We start from the raw sequence: 14690 nt of genomic DNA, 5'->3' as shown, positions 1-14690 counted from the left end.
CAGTGACAATATCCCTAGAACATCTGGGATCTTGACTCCAACCACAGTGAGACATCACTAGCCCCAGGGCCCCCTAGGGCGCTGCAACCCATCACCTTGTTACACAGTTCAGTTCAGTTCAGTTCAGTCGCTCAGTCGTGTCCGACTCTTTGCGACCCCATGAATCGCAGCACGCCAGGCCTCCCTGTCCGTCACCAGCTCCCGGAGTTTACTCAGACTCACGCCCATTGAGTCGGTGATGCCATCCAGCCATCTCATCCTCTGTCGTCCCCTTTTCCTCCTGCCCCCAGTCCCTCCCAGCATCAGGGTCTTTTCCAATGAGTCAACTCTTCGCACTAGGCCCCACCAAATACCAGCAAACGACAGCCTCATAACACAGAGTCTGGCAACCAACCAGACCAGGGACTAACCAAGCCTACCAGGCTGCCCACATAGTCAGCCTGCCACAACAGAGGGACCCCAAAAAACCCATCTGGGGGAACCACTAGAGCATATACCTTGGGGGACCGTAGGGGAGTGCACTTCTAGGAAGCACAGGACATCTCTTACAGAGGCTCACTTCTTCAAGGCCAAGAAATGTAACTAACCTGCCACATACATAAAAATACAGAGAGCAACTTAGCCAAAAAGAGGTAGCAGAGGAATGTATTTCAGATGAAGGAACAAGATAAAAACCCCAGGAGAAGAACTGAGAGAAGTGAAGATAGGCAATCTACACAAGAAACCATTAAGAGCAATTATTAGAAAGATGATAGAATTTTCAAAGAAAATATATGCACAGAATGAGAAGTCAGAAGTTTTTTAAAAAAATAGTTAGAAAATAAAAGGAACAACCAAATAGAGATGAATAACACAATAACTAAAATGAAAAATACACTAGATGAAATCAATAGTAGACTAAATAAGAATGGATCAATGAACTACAAGATATAGGAGTGGAAATCACTGCCACCAAACAGAAAAAAAGAAAAAGGGCAGTTTAAGAGACCTCTGGGACAACATCAGGGGCACTAATATTTGCATTATAGGTATCCCAGAATCCAAGAAGGAGAAGAGAGAGAACAGAGGTCTGAGAAAATATTTAAAGAGATAATAGCTGAAAACATCCTTAACCTGAGAAAGGAAACAGTCACCCAAGTCCAGGACATGCCAAGTCCCATACAGAATTATGGGAACACACCAAGACATTAACCCAAAAAGGAACACACCAAGACATCCTGTAATCAAAATGACAAAAATTAAAGAATCAGAGAGAATATTAAAAGCATCTAAAGAAAAGCAGCAAATAACATACAAAGGAACTCCCATAGAGCCATCTGCTGATTTTTCAGCAGAAACTGCAGACCGGAGGGGAACAGACGCAAATATATAAAATCAGAATGAAAAGGGGGACGTTACAACCAACGCCACAGAAATACAAAGGGCCATAAGAGACTACGATGAGCAGCCATATGCCAATGAAATGGACAACCTAGAAAATTGGACAAATTCTTAGAAGGCTATAATCGCCCAAGACTGAACCAGGAAGAAATAGAAAATATGAACAGATCAGGACTGAATTTGAATCAATAATTTGAAAACTCCCAACAAGCAAAGTTCCAGGATCAGATGGCTTCATGGGTGAATGCTATCCAAAATTTAGAGAAGAGTTAATGCTTATCTTTCTGAAACTATTCCAAAAAAAATGCAGAGGAAGGGACATTTTCAAACTCATTCTATGAGACTACAATCACCCTGATACCAAAACCAGACAAAGATACTACACACCCACAAAAATTATAGGTCAATACCACTGTGAACATAGATGCAAAACTCAACAAAACACTATCAAACTAACTTCAACAATTCATTAAAAGAATGATACACCATAATCAAGTGGGATTTATTCCAGGGATGCAAGGATTTTTTAAGATCTACAAATCAATCAATGTGATACACATATTAACATATTACAAGTTGAAAATACACATATTAACAAGTTGAAAAACAAAAATCATATGGGATGCAGAAAAAAGTTTTTGGTAAAATTAACATCCATTTATGATCAACACTGTCCAGAAAATAGGCACAGAGAGAACATATCTCAACATAATAAAGGCCTTATATAACAAACCAATAACTAACTCCATAAGCAATTGTGGAAAGCTGAAAGCATTCCTTCTAAGATCAGAAACAAGACAAGGATGCCCGCTCTCATCACTTTTATTCAACATAGTTTTGGAAGTCCTAGCCACATCAAATAAGAAAAAGAAATACAAATTTGGAAAGAAGTAAAACTGTCATGGTTAGCAAATGTCATGATACTACACATAGAAAATTTTAAAGATATTACCAGAGAATGGTTAGAGCTTATCAATGAATTAGGTAAAGTTGCAGGGTACAAAATTAACAAACAGAAATCTGTTGCATTCCATGCCCTAACAATGAAATATCAGAGAGAGAAATTAAGGGGGAAAAAAATACCACTTACCATCATGTCTAAAATAATAAAATACCTGGGAATAAGCCTACCCAAGAGGGCAAAAAGCCTGCACTCTGTAAGATGTGCAAAAACTGTAAGATTCTGATAAAAGAAATTGAAGATGATACATGCAAATGGAAAGAGACACTGTGTTCTTGAATTGCAAGATTCAATATCGTTAAAATGACCATACTACCTAAGGCAGTGTGCAGATTCAGTGCAATCCCTATCAAATTACTATAGCATTTTTCACAGAACTAGAACAGATAACTCCAAATTTTGTATGGAAACCTAAAGGACCCTCAATAGCCCCAACAATCTTGAGAAAGAAGAACAGAACTGAAGGACTCATGCTCCCTGACCTCAGACAATACTGCAAAGCTACAGTCATCAAAACATACTGGCATAGCGACAGACATACAGAGCAAAGGAATAGGGTAATAGGTCCAGAAATAAACTCATGGCCGATTCGTCTATGACAAAGAAGGCAAGAATATACAATGAAGAAAAGGCCTTTCACAAGTGTTGCTGAGAAAACTGGACAGTAACATGTAAAAAAATAAAGTAAAACATTCTCTAACATCATATACAAAAATAAACTCAAAATGGATTAACGATCTACATGTACAACCAGATACTATAAATCTCCTAGAGGAAAACATAGGCAGAACACTCTTTCACACAAATTACAATGATATTTTTTTGATGTATCACCTAGAGTAATGAAAATATTGAATAAAAACAAAAATAAACAAATGGGACCTAATTAACCTTAAAAGCTTTTGCACTGCAAAGAAAACCATAAACAAAAAGAAAAGACAATCTACAGAATGGGAGAAAATATTTGCAAACAATGCCACTGACAAGGGATTAATCACCAAAATATACAAAGAGTTCACACAGCTCAATATCAAATTATCAAACAATACAGTCAAAAAATGCACAGAAGATCAAAATAGACTTTCTCCAAAGGACACACAGATGGCCAACAGGCACTTGGAAATATGCTCAACATCACTAATTATTATGTGCATGCTAAGTTGCTTCAGTCACGTTGAACTCTTTGGGAACTGATGGACCGTAGCCCACCAGGCTTCCCTGTCCATGGGACTCTCTAGGCAAGAATACTGGAGTGGGTTGCCATGCCCTCCTCCAGGGGATCTTCCCAATCCAGAGATCGAACCTGCATCTCTTATATCTCCTGCATTGGCTGGAAGCTTCTTTACCACCAGTGCCATCTGGGAATTCTGCACTAATTATTAGAGAAATGCAAATGAAAACTACAATGAGGTGTCACCTCACTGGTGAGAATGCCATCGTCCAAACTCTGCAAATAATGAATGCGGGAGAGGTTGTAGAGGGAAGGGAACCCTCCTCCTAGGCTGTTGGCGGTTATTTAAATTGGTGCAACCCTGTGGAAAACAGTACAAGCATTCCTCACACACTGAAGATAGAGTTACCATATAATCCAGCTATATCTAACTCCTGGGATACACCTGGAAAACACAAAAACTCTAATTCAAAAGATACATGTACCTCAATGTTCACAGCAGAACTATGTACAGTAACCAAGACCTGGAAACAGTCTAAATGCTCATGAACAGATGAATGGGTAAAGAAATTTTGGTGGAGAGAGAGATATATATATATACACACACACACACACACATATATGTATATATACATATATGTATACATATGTGTATGTACATACATATATGTGTGTATACATATATGTGTATATATACACACACACAAGGGAATATTACTCAGCTACAAAAAAAGAATGAAATCATGCCACGTGCAGCGCTGGACCTAGAGATCATCATAATAAGTGAAGTAAATCAGAGAGAGAAAGATAAATATCATATGATATCACTTATATAGAGAATCTTAAAAAATAATACAAATGAAATTATTTATAGAACAGAAACAGTATCACAGATGTAGAGAACAAACTTGGTTACCAAAGAGGAAAGCAGGAGAGATGGGGTAAATATATAGAATCTTAAAAAATAATACAAATGAACTTATTTATAGAACAGAAACAGTATCACAGATGTAGAAAACAAAGTTTTGGTTACCAGAGAGGGAAGCAGGAGAGATGGGGTAAAATGGGAGCTTGGGAAGTTTGGAATTAACAGATACACACTACTACATATAAATAGATAAATAAGGATCGACTCCACAGCATAAGGAACTATATTCAATATCTCATAACAACCACTAATAAAAAAGAATCTGGAAAATAGCATGTATATATGTATTGTTCCGAATCACTTTGCTCTACACCTGAAAGTAACACAACATTGTAAATCAACTATATGTCAATTGAAAAAAGTACTGAATCAGACCCAAAAATACTCAAGGTATTCTTGATACCATAAAGACCAGGTTTATACTTAAGATTTTCCGGAATCAGGATAGAAACAAGAGAGGAGGAGCCAAAGTATTAGGAACATCAGCAAAAGCCCCCTTTCCAAATCAGCAGCGTATTTCAACAGAATATCAGTGCTGAATGTGGTAGCTTGGAAGTGTAAACCCCTAGAGTGTCAGTTTACTTTTCTATAGTGACAATGTGCTTTTAGAAAGTAGAAAGAGCCTCAAGAATTTTCAAATCTATTTCAGATAAAATGGCAACTCTCTCAAAGGCTACCCTGTTGATAAATTTTTCTTGGTCATTATCTTTAAACTGATGAAAAAGTAGAATGTCAAAAGAAACATGCAAAGCTGACTCTATGTATATATATACATATATATATATGAAAACCTTATCCTGAGACAGACTTCCTGTCTTATTCTTGTGCTTGAACTGTTTTTAAATCACTGAAAGTTCAACATAGATTATCTTTCATTAATAAATGGCATGCAGTTAAAATGAATGGATACTGCCACTTGAAAGTACCACAAGTTATATTTCATAATTGTGTTTTCTTTTGCTTCCAAGAGCATGATGCTAGCATGAAGCATTGGGACATTCTAATTCTATTATCCTATCATCGTTGCCAAGGTAACAGGGCCCTGTTGATTCGACTGTCTGAGATGAAGGTTAAAGCTGGCAAGGAAAGGAAAAACAGGCAGCCAGCAAGACAGAAAAAAATACTCTATGTTCATGTAGAGATCTGGAAATGTTTTTGTGTTTCCGGTAAGATTGTAATTTGAGTCCAAAAGTAAACTAGAAAGGTTTTTAAGAGCACAAAAGTGGTGCCCAAGAAAGGCCAAGGGAGTTTCCCCGAAGAGAAGGCATGATGGGGTATGAAATGTGAGCTTTTGGTTGAAAAATCTCACCATCCCACAAAGCACAGGGTTCATTCAACTCTCCCAAAGTACCAAATACACATTAAAGAGGTGGACTTTGCAGATGTGTATTTGCAGCATCTTTTACAAAATGAGTTAATGCAGTTTCCAAAGCATTTGAGCTTTTTCATGCATAAGCTTGAAACTTTAAGATAATCTAACGAACTTGGCTTTCATCTGCTTGGTTTGCAAATAGAATCTTTTCCCACTATGAATATATGCCATGTTAGAAATGAAACTAAATAAAAATAATCATTTACATGACTGCCCATCACTAGAAGATGTTCACAAAAGATACATGAGATAATCCTTATTTTCAAAAAGTTTATCATCTTCTTGAGAGAAACAAAGAGTAAGATTAAATCCATACAAAGAAGGAAATATGTGGGCAAACAGTAAAGCATCATTCATATGAGGCTAAAACTAGTGATAGAATATGGATCATCACACCTTCTTGCCTCTTCATTTTGCACCAGTTGCAATGCACAGGATCACTCTTGATTTGTAGCTAAAAGAAGTGTAAGAGAATGATAAGTGTTTGATATATTTTGCCGTGGCATGGAAGGCATGAGAGAGTATAGGTGATGGATGCGAGGGAATAATGGAGATGTTATCTTGGTATCTGTTTAGCTCTCAGAAACTTGGAATGCTTTGAAGTCCTAATATTGCAAGGATGACAACCAGAGGCCAGAAGTCTCCTGGAAGAGTCAAGGGACGCTAGGCATGAGCTTTGCTCCTTTGGGACCCAGGGAATAAAATGAGATGAAGAGTTAAGAAGACCATCCTTCGTCCCCACTACACATAAAAACTCCCACATCTCTGACATCCTGGAGAGAAGAATCACTGGGAGCTTTAGAAAACAGTCCTCTTGGGCACAGACTCTGTGGACTCACAGGGGCAGGGGCAGCAGCTGGCATCTGTCAGGCACATTCAGGCAGCTTCGAGGGTGATGGGTGATGATCGGCAGAAGCCCAAGGGAGCATACGGGCCACACGGGGCTACGCTCACAAACAGCTGTGTCATTTTTCAAGTGAGACTCACTGAACCCCCTTTTCTTCAGTTCTGGAGGTTTTGGAGTTGGGAACCTTGAGGTCCATTCATCCATCCAACTGTTGAAGGCTGGAGTCACTGTCACTGAGAAATCACGTGTTCCCTCCAGCTGTGGAAGCTGCAACACATATTCTCCAATACATTAAATGTGCAAGACCCAGCCTGGAATGCTGTCTAAGGACTTACAGAGGGACCTGAGGGTCCCAGGATATTTGAGTATTTCATCCATTCTGAGACGTGCATTTTGCACTGCGTTAACATCTCTGAAATTATTGGGCATCTGACCATCAGATCACCTGTGACAGTCATGACAAAGCTGTCACTGCCTGCACATTAACCTCGCAGACTGTTGTCACTGGCTTGGAGGAAACTGAGACAACGGCGTAGCGTACTTTGAAGAAACACTGCACCATCGGTACTTCTGATTGCAGGGAGGACTGAGAGCCCTGTGTTAGAAAGCACACGTCAATTACTCTGAGTGGAAAGGCGATTCACAATTCAACTGTGCGTATGAACACATTTAGAAACATCCTAATCAATTTATTTGCTTTTATATGTTCAAAAGTAATACATATGAGTAATCTATGTGTAAATATACCTTTAAAAGCTTTTTCCATATGTTTAAACTAAAATCTTCAAGTGACAAAATATTGTGCCTTGATTAAATTAAAAAGCAGGTATTTTTTTTTACTTTCCTAGTGGTTTATAAAATAAAGATGCACCTTACATCTAATATTAATAGCATCTTAGAGTCAATGAAATATGAGCATATGTCACAATATTCATATACATATCACTTTTATTTAACATCCAGAGGAACAGGCAGCAAAGAACTTCATTACCTGGAAACATGTATTTTTACTAGAAGCCTGTCAGGAACATACTGGGCTCCCGAGAATGGTTCATTCACTTATTTCCAGTCTCCATAGAGTCACCTTTCTATCCAAAAATGTCAGCCTCAGAGGGACATCCAAGGCTTCTTCCTCCAGCCCCCATCTCCTCCTCCTTCCTCCTCTTCTCTCTGCTCTCCTCCAAGGACCCAGCTCCGTTTGACTCTCATCCTGTGTGGTCAAAGCCAGACTCTGGCTCCTTTCTACAGACAGGCTCGGGTCTTTCAGATGTTTCAGAATGGAGCATCTCTGAAGTCACCAAGATTTCTCCTGCCCATATTGACCACCTCTCACAGCACAAATGCAACCTGGCAGCAGTGAGGATGGGGAGGAATGAGCTGCATTAAACAGACAGAGAACACCACCTTTGATCTTACTTAATCTCGTAACATTCTTGAGAATGTGGTAGTGGTTTAGTCGCTAAGTCGTGTCCGACCCGTGCGACCCCCATATCTGTAGCCCTCTGTCCACAGGACTTCCCAGGCAAGCATACTGGAGTGGATTGCCATTTCCTTCTCCAGGGGATCTTCCCAACCCAGGGACTGAACCGGCATCTCCAGCATTGCAGGTGGATTCTTTACCACTGAGCCCCTTCCTGAGCATAGGGGATTATGAACTATCCATTTTATGGATGAGACTAAATAGTAAGTCAGGCACTAACTCTAACATGGGCCAACAGATTCTGGAGCTAGAGCAGCCCATTAATGGTACTGACGATGGGGGAAAATAATATTATATTTTAGTTAAAACAGTAATAAGCAGGGTGTGTGTTAATAATAATCCTTCATATATGTTTACACGTGATTGTTTATTAAGGAATTTTGAAGCCTTAGAGGTGCTCTAATTTGATTTTAAGCAAAACAGCTATCATTACTCCAATTTATGTTTACACAATCCTTACAGAGACTAGAAGAAGGCTATAGAAATGCATATACTATAGCAACACAAAATAAATTCAAAACAATTTAGAAAAGAGGAGCATAGGAAAAATAAAGATAAGGAGTTAAATAAGAATATATCCACTTTCCAGACTGAAGAAAGTGAAGTAAGACACAAAGAGATAAAACTATTCTCAGTTCATTGTTGATCCCACAACTGTGTCCAATGTAAATGAAACACTTGAAATCGAATGCCGGTAACCTTTCAGAAAGTGAATCCTCACCTTTATATTTTCACTTTTTCCTTTACAAATCCAATTACTTAATTTCTCAACTCATTAATTTATTCAGTAAATATTTTTAGCATATTTCGTGTACCCAGCATTGGCCTCCGTCCTGTCCGTGCAAACACAAACAAAGCTTGCTCACACAGAAAGTGACTTGCTTTACATCTTCCTCTTAAAGTTGTCATCCAATTCAAATACCAACACAGGGTGATTGAATAAGAATATTTTAACCTCTAAAATTTCCCAAGGTACCTGCAATTAATAGTTTTAAAATTGTAATATTCTAAAAATGGTGTTCTTCACAGAAAATAATTCCCTTTGTTCCAAGGAAGTAGACAAGAAAAAAGTGAGGTGTTTCCTAGCATAAAGTTTTCTGTGAGCTCTCCTATTAAGGACATAGTTGTCCTTGATAAATGAGTAACCTAAATTATGCTGCTCTGATACAAAGCACAGTGCGTGGTGAATAACATCTTATCACCGAAAGAGAACATGTTTATATAAGGTTATTTCATGTTTTTCCTAAGTTTTCTTCACTCCCTTAAGAAAAGTCTAGCTAAATTTCAGACAGATGCAGAATGTTACACTTCAGAAAAGAATAACAACCAGCACTCATCTTTCTTTTTCTTACACTAAGCTTTCTAAAATTCCTTTTACATACATCATGTTGTACATAGCATGCATACAATCTAAAAGGCTAATGACTCTCTTTCAAACACTTCCTAATCAAAGCCAATGGATCTACTTAATTTTTGTTTGCTGAAATAAGTTCTTCTTAATATCAGATATCTTGCTCAACATGTCAATATTTAATTCTCCAAAAGTAATTTATAGCAAATCACTGATGATCTCAAAGTATCAGAGTATCACCCTAACATTCAATACAATGAGTATCTCTTTGGATCAAGGATGGCGTGGGAGGGGGTGTGTGTGAAGGAGTAATCAGTACATCATCAAACACTTGAAATATTAAATCACTGAAGAATGTAACATAAACATTGGCTAATTTTACTTAATTTGATAAGGAAGCTTACAAGGAAGTTTGGCATATGAAAAGTACATATTTGCTAAAACTGGGGAGTTTGTTATTTTAATTATATTCTACCCTAAGATGATTCCACCTGTGAGTTTAGGCACTTACCTTCTGTATCCTGCTACATAAAGGATGTGATACACCTGATCGCGTTGTTTATTTCCATTGGCTACATCCGGGCACAGCAGCGTGATAGAATTGCTCTGGAACTCATGTCTTTGTTTCTTTTTAGTTTATCCTTTTAACTTACCGAATTACTTCTTTTAATGCAGCCGAAATTTCATTAGTTTCCTGTAACCAAAATATTTCACTTATCAACACTCCACGATTGCTAAGATGCAGATCCCTGTGAAAGTGAAAGTTGCTCAGTCATGTCTGACTCTCTGTGACCCCATGGACTGTAGTCCACGAGGCTCCTCTCTCCATGGAATTCTCCAGGCAAGAAGATAGGACATAAACAAGTCTATAGTTAAGGCAATATGATTATCAAATTAAATAGTTGAATCACGGATATTTGGACATGAGTCAGAATCTGTTTCTTAGGTCCAAATATCCAAGATTCAATTAATTATATTGATAATTATATTGGCTTAACTGTAGACTTGTTTATGTCCTATCTTGGAAGAATATTTTCTTGAATATTACAAAACAGGGCATCAGTTAAACAAATGATGACAGTCCAATAATTAAGACCTAACTTTGAATATAACATTAGAATATTGTGCTAAATCTAAAAAAAAAAATATCCACTGTAGAACACTTTTGGAAGTAAATTATAAAACAAGAAAATTTCTATTTTTAAAAAATATAGACAGAAAGTAAATTAAATACATAAATGTTTGAAGATGTGTGGAAAACTGAGGGCCTCCTAAAATAACTGATTGGTGTATACACTGATGCAAACATTCAGGATCTCTTGACCCACAAACCCCACAAACCCACTCACAGGTATAACCTAGAGACATGACCTCACAGGTCCATAAGGGGTCATGTACAAGGAGGTTTATTTCAATACTGTGTGGATTGCATTGGGACACTGGAAATAATAGCTCTATAAGTGCTATGTAGAAATTTGGATCAATGCACTAAATTTACACATAATTGTGATACACAAAACAATACACAGTGTTTATATTGGATAAAATAATTCAGAAATAGAATGAGTTCTACAGACAATAACATATGTCAATAGAAGAAAAACAAATGCACAAATAACCATACATATTTTACAAAGGTGATATAAATCAAAGAATATTCCGTAGGTATATTTAAGACAGAGGAGGGAAACGGTACTGGGAGTATGGGGTGGGTGGAGAGGAAAGGCTTTGCATGGATCGGTGGTGATAAGAGCACCCAGAACACAGGATAGCATTAATCTACCCCACAGTCACCAAAATAGATATGTGATAGAAAATAGATAAAATAGAAAATAGATATGTGATCATCTCATGGTTGAAATATTATGATTAGTATTTGTGTCTGTGTGTCTGCTTTTCTGCATTTTTAGAAGAGAATGTGTTATCTTCATAATAAATAAAGCAGAGTTATTCCTCAGATTTTTCAAGATGTATTTAGACAGGCCTAATTTGCATGCAATATATTGCATCCTTTCAAGCCTACAGATTGAGGAGTTTTGACAAACATAGAGGGGCTCCTTGTATTTTAAGTGACTTGCTTGAACCAAATCTTCTGACCCAAATCCAGTGCTTTTTCCACTATGTCAAAATACTTTTTAAAATTACCCGCAAACTTGCACTCATTTCTATTTGCACTTCATAATACATTATACCATTTTTGGCCTTGAAAATTTAATTACTATAATAAACGCCTCCATAGAACTGCACGTGGGAGGACATCATGAGACAGGCCCTTTGTTATGTGAAACAATGGAATTGAGAGAAAATAGTTTTTGGTGATGAGAAAGCAGAGACCAGACAGGAGATTGGGACACCATGAGCCTGACATCTCCTTTAGTGCATTATAATGACTAACTTTTATTTTCCGGATACCGTTTGGCCCATCTTAAAAGTATAGGAAGCCAAAACTTTATCCATTTAAAATTATGCCATTCTAGAAGGAATGGTAACTTTCCACTCACTCCCGGTTTCCTTCTGTCCACTTGCCACAGATCATTGTGGGGCTCCAGGGGAGCTCTGGAAGACATGTGATGCAGAGACAGGCAGCTAGACAGGCATGTACAATAAGAGTAACATTGAGGGGTAAGAAAGATGAGCTGCTGGTGCCCATCTGACGCAGCATGATGAGTCTGGACCCAGCAAGATGGATGTGGTCTGAGATCAGCCATCCAGACAACAGATGATACTCCAATAGCTGTCAGGACATTGTCCCCAACTAGACTGGCAACAGCTTGTAGTCTGGCTTAGAAATCAGATCTCTTCACCCCAGATAAATTAATTAACACCCACCCCTCTGCATTAAATAGCCCTGTCTGCCTGCCCAGCTTCTGTCAGCGTTCTTTCTTCTTTAACGCCTGTGCCTTCTCTGAGCTTTCCAACTGTCCGCAGAGCCGCCAAGCAGGCAGTTCCTGCTCTTCAATTCAGTTTCATCATGTCAGGAGACTGCAATCAAGCCTTAATGACATTCTGCAGCCTGGGAGACATTCGCTGCCCCTAACTTCTTCTTAGAGGCATCTGTTCAAGATAGGTCGAAGGCTGCCCAGGCTCAGCCAGCAGCAAACACACACTCCAGAAAATGGACTAGCACTCTATGTTTATTCCTTCCTCGGGTTTCTTATTCCTATCAGAAATACACAAAGATCATCAAGTAAAGATCTCTCATCTAAAAGATGACCAAGGACATCTTAAGAAGCATTTTCTACTAGGCTGTCCAGGTGGCACTCAACTTATCATAAAGCTATGAGAATAAGATTTTGCATTCGTTGAGTCCTTTAGTTTCCAGCCATTTTCACATGCCATGTCTTACACTTCAGGTCAAAGAAATGGGACCAGAAGAAGCTGATTTTGCAAAATGACCACTCAAAGAACTTCTTAGTGAGAGAAAATTTTAATTTTCAATCAGGTGATGATGTTGGCAGTCAAAGTGGCCAGATATTTCATCAGTAATTATTTGCAAAGTCAGACATCTATCACCAGAAGCACGAGAAGTTCTATATGGATAGCAGAACAAATTTGAGCTTTAAAAATTAAAACAAGTACACGGATTTAAAATGGGATGCCTATATGTGTGTTGCAGGAAAATTTATAAAGACATTGGTTTCTCTTTTGTTCTCACTGCTTTGGGAAATAGTAAGCAAAGTCCATCTCTTCATTTTCCAATCACCAAATAAGCCCTCACAATTCTTATATAATTCTCGAGGGGCATACCCCCAAAATAATATTCTAATTGAAGTTTTGTCTATCCAAGAGTGGGGGTTCTGAGCAATAGATTTTATGATTTAGAACCCTTCTAGTCAATGTGTGGTTGACAGAGCATTAGTAGCATCACTTGGCTTGAGAGCTTGTTAGAAATGCTGAGCCTCAGACCCTGCCCAGGGCTACTGACTCAGAATCTGCCATTTAACAAGATCCCCAGGGGATTCCTATGCACATCCAAATTTGAGACATGCCAGTCTAGAACAAGGAAAGCAGAATATTATATCTGTATAGAATATTTCTTACACCCATACATGATGGGGTAAATCCACACCTGCCAAACTTGGATGCTGACTGAACCTCAATTCAAAGAAATGTATAATTTTTAAGCTATTAATAGTATTAATTTATAGGGATAAACAGTGTGGATTAACCCCATCACTTTATAAGGAAAAGAAGGAAAATAATGCTTCTTTACCCTTGGTAACTACTGTTCTACAGAGGTAACCAAGGCATCCATTGGACTTTTAGGTGACAAATAGTCCCAGTGTGCCTGAGAGGAAGAGGGATTTCTGGGGACCAGGGACTTTGAGCGCTAAAACAGGTGTAGAAGCAAGATGCTTGCTGTGTGCTCAGCTGCTCAGCTGTGTTCGAATTTGTGTGACCTCATAGGCTGTAGCTCACCAGGCTCCTCAGTCCATGGAATTTTCCAGGCAAGAATACTGGAGTGGGTTGTCATTCCCTACTCCAAGGGAAATGAAGGACAGTCCTAGACTAAAAGGACTGGCTGGCTTGTTGATATCTCTCCAAATGCTTATTTTTCTAAAAATCTTAAGTGATTATTCTTTATATGTCCATAATCTTTAAATTTTTTTTTACAGATTATAACCAGTCTTTCTCACATTACCTAAGATCAGAACACATTTTATTTTAGAACCAATACCCCCATTTGTTGGACTTATTTTTCAAAGGAACTCCAGGGGAGCATGGAAACGGGCTATCACAGCCTCCTATGGCATGGGAGACTGGATCAAGGGAAGGCAGGCTGCAATACTGGGGCAAGAGGTGAACAGTCCAGTGAGAAAACACATCAGAAGAGAAAAAAAGCAAAAAGCAAACCTCCTGTTGGCTTCTCAATGTGGCTTAATGCCAAGTAAAACAAGCCTGAAAATTTGCCGATGGTACAGTGCGCCCTCCTTAGAGACTGTGTGTGGAACCTACTCCTGGCTTCGGGGGACCTCTGACCCAAGCCAGATCAATAGGCGACTCTCGCTGGAGAACTTTTAACTAAATGGCAACACTTTTCACTGGTGTTTGTGGCCACTGGGATTTAGGGGCATCCTTGGGGTCATCACTGTTCGGCATATGCATGAGGACCCTGAGAAACCTGTCTGTGAAGATGGAGAAAGAGGAGCCACAGTTATCGAGAGGAAAGCACGAAAGCAGAGTTGCAGCCGCAGCAGGA

This window comes from Dama dama, chromosome 17 (assembly GCF_033118175.1).
Source record: "Dama dama isolate Ldn47 chromosome 17, ASM3311817v1, whole genome shotgun sequence".
Taxonomy (NCBI): domain Eukaryota; kingdom Metazoa; phylum Chordata; class Mammalia; order Artiodactyla; family Cervidae; genus Dama; species Dama dama.
The sequence above is the reverse complement of the archived record's forward strand: the minus strand, read 5'-3'. Positions refer to the sequence as shown.